Source organism: Uloborus diversus, unplaced genomic scaffold, assembly GCF_026930045.1.
Source record: "Uloborus diversus isolate 005 unplaced genomic scaffold, Udiv.v.3.1 scaffold_105, whole genome shotgun sequence".
Taxonomy (NCBI): domain Eukaryota; kingdom Metazoa; phylum Arthropoda; class Arachnida; order Araneae; family Uloboridae; genus Uloborus; species Uloborus diversus.
Window position 1 is genome coordinate 78,351 of NW_026557710.1, and position 3,134 is coordinate 81,484.

The following is a 3,134-nucleotide window of genomic DNA, read 5'->3' on the forward strand; positions in this document are numbered from 1 at the left end:
ATAAAAAAATAATATTAAAAACCGGTGGGGGGGGGGGGGGGCGAGCGTACCCAAGATATGGCCCCCTCACTTTTTCAAGGCACGAGCCGCCACTGTTAGAAATGATAACACTGATCAACAATCAAACACAGTAAATGCTATCATGTACCGAAATAGTCGGCTTTAACTAGGTTGAGGTCTTAGAACAAGAATATGGCATCAGATTTGATTTTTGACTCTTTATTTCAAATTTCTGAGGAACCGACGCGCCTCTTTCTTTGTCTGACTTTCATAGATAGAATGCAGCCAGACGTGCCGTATAGGTGCAAAACAAGATTTCTTTAACCATTGTATGGCGTGAGTCGCATTTCGACGATTACTTTTAGCTGTACGATCGTTATTTTGAAATAAGTGCATAATTTCCCTATACCTAAATCTTAAAACACCTTATGCGAAAACAGTTTTTGTCCGGATCCGTATTTGCCCGTTTGTCGTAACCATGTATGATTTCGAAGCGAAAACTAAGTGAATTTTGTATAAAGTATTATATAAATTTTCCATTCTATTCTGCTGGCCAAAAAATGCTACACAAAAAAGAGTAGTCAGAACTAAACACAATTTTATACACGTGACGAAAAAATTGATATTACAAAATGATTACAAAATAATCACTTATCACTGGAAAAATCCCAAATGAATGAAGAGTTGAGTATCCTAATTATTCACCGTTAGCAGAAATGTACGGGGCATTACAGTTAAGCATTAAGGCATAGTTGTCTCGTGCGACATCCTACGTCATCTCGTACTACATACTCGTCATCTCGTAGTTGACATTGTGGAACAGGAAGTCCCCTGTGTGTGACTGAGAATTGTTCTGTTAAAAATGGCTCCCGGGATCTCCGCCATGACACGAAAGTAACGTTAGGCTGTCATAGTGCAGTGAATCAGTATAAGGTGTAACAATGATTCGGATAAGACAGCACCCTAAAACGTCATACCAGCAGTGTGTGGTTCGTGCTAAAGCCCTGAATCGTAGCTTAAGTAGCGACACGTCCGCCATCTTGGGGCCGATCGATGCTTTCTTCTATGTCTGTTATGGTGAAGTAGCGTGTTTTGCTTCTTGATTCGAGTTTCTTATTTACTCCATGTTCATCCGCAATCAAAAACAACATTCAAGTAGCAAAACACGCTCATGACCACAACAGACATAAAAGAAAGCATCGTTTAGCCCCAAGATGGTGGACGTGACGCTACTTAAGCTACGGTCTAGGGTTTTAGTTTGTGCCTCTGAAAAGCCAAGGCTTATTTAGCGCATTCACACTGTCACATCCACTTGGAGTAGTGTAGAAATCGAAGGGATTTGTGTGCAACCGAATGGATTCAGATTGTCTTTAGCGATGAATCCGGATCAAGTTCGGGTAATCATGACATTTTTGCACGCTTATGTAGAGCCCACTGCGAGCTCCCAAAATAGTGCCTTTGCTTTTCTAGTATACAGGGAAAGTCGTATACAGGTGAGTTATAGCTAGTTTACAGGTTAAAAATGGTTGAAGTTTTTATCGGAATGTGTCTTTAATGGTATACTTTAGCTTAAAAATGATGCACTTTCATTCACGTAAAAAAACAAAGAAAAAAAAAACAATTTCAGGGCTGAAATAAAACTATTCTTTTTTTTTTCATTATAACTAAAAATAGATTTATAAATAGGTAGCTTTTGTCTCGATAGTTCTTTTCAAATATAATAGAGCGACAAATTATTTTGTTCGTAGAAAGGAAAGTTCGGTAGTTAATTGCTTTACATAACACACAAAATACCAAATCTCATTTTAAAAATTCAGTATTCAAAATGGCTTACTATTTTCTGCAAGAATAAACAAGATCTCAGTTTATCACTCAAAGCAGCAGATCATAGATTCTACTCGATTAAGGTTACGAAAGAAACCAAAAGCTAACAGAATTAATCGTAACAAAAAAAAAAAAACATTGTCAAGGAAAGCTTATCTTTGTGGTGTTAAGCTCATTTTTCAACAATGATATATCTTTCTCTTTTCTCAGGTGGCAAGTCCGCAAATTGAATTCAAGTTTCAGCCGAATTCACCTCGATGCCTCTGGCGATAGTCCAATATGTGTTGACCTGCTTGGAATGAACAATACGCTCCCGCGTTTTCTTGTATCCCTGGCCAGAAGCCAAGACATCTCCTTCTAAACGTTCTTATTTTCTTTTCCTTACCGATGCTATATAAGCGCAAAATGATGAAGCACTTAAATTTATTTCGTCTTAATGTTGCAAAAGTACGCTTCACTGGCTCAAACTTTCTAGCTGACAGAGTTTCACGGGAAAATATATTTTGTGGATATTTAAAAATTCAACTATCATTTAACTGGGTCATTTATTTCATAAAAACATATTTGAACTGTTTCTCGCTCATGGATAACGTAGTTTCTGTTTTATTTTTTTTTAAAGAATATGTTCTACTGTCATAAAATGATCGTGAGCATAATTCAACGCGGGGTCGATTTATTCCAAAAATCAGAGTTAATCTCACTATATTTATGTAATTAAATAGTATTAATGTGGGTTCGGTAGGAAATAGGTGTATGAAAAATTTCATCACTTTCTCTTCATCTGAACTCCAATGAACTGAAATTTATCTGACTAAATATTTTAACAAAAGCTTTTGCTGAATTTCAGTATGGAGGCTGCTGAAGTTCAGTTGATGAGAAATAAATTATTTCTTAAACCATTTTTTTAGATTAGAACAAAACAAATTAAGCAGTAACATCTTAGGCTAGTCGTATAATTGATTTTTTTTTTTAAACTTTGGATTGCAGTTGTAGATCTATAAATATTACCTTAAATACCATTTAAAACTATATTATACTAAACAGAATTTTAAGAACCAAATGCCTTATGTCTATTGTCTAAACATGTTTGCAAATTAACCATAAGTTGTTCTTAAGCTGGATTTTTTTTCTTCTTTTTTAACAGCAAAAGCATAAAATGCTTTCATTATTTAATAGAATACAGGGTCCATTATGAAAGTAATGAGCATTTACTGGCAAAATATATTTATTGATCGTAATTTGTACAAATGTTCAATATTCTTCAAAATACATTCCTCCTGCATCAATACACTTACGGAGACGTGTTTGCT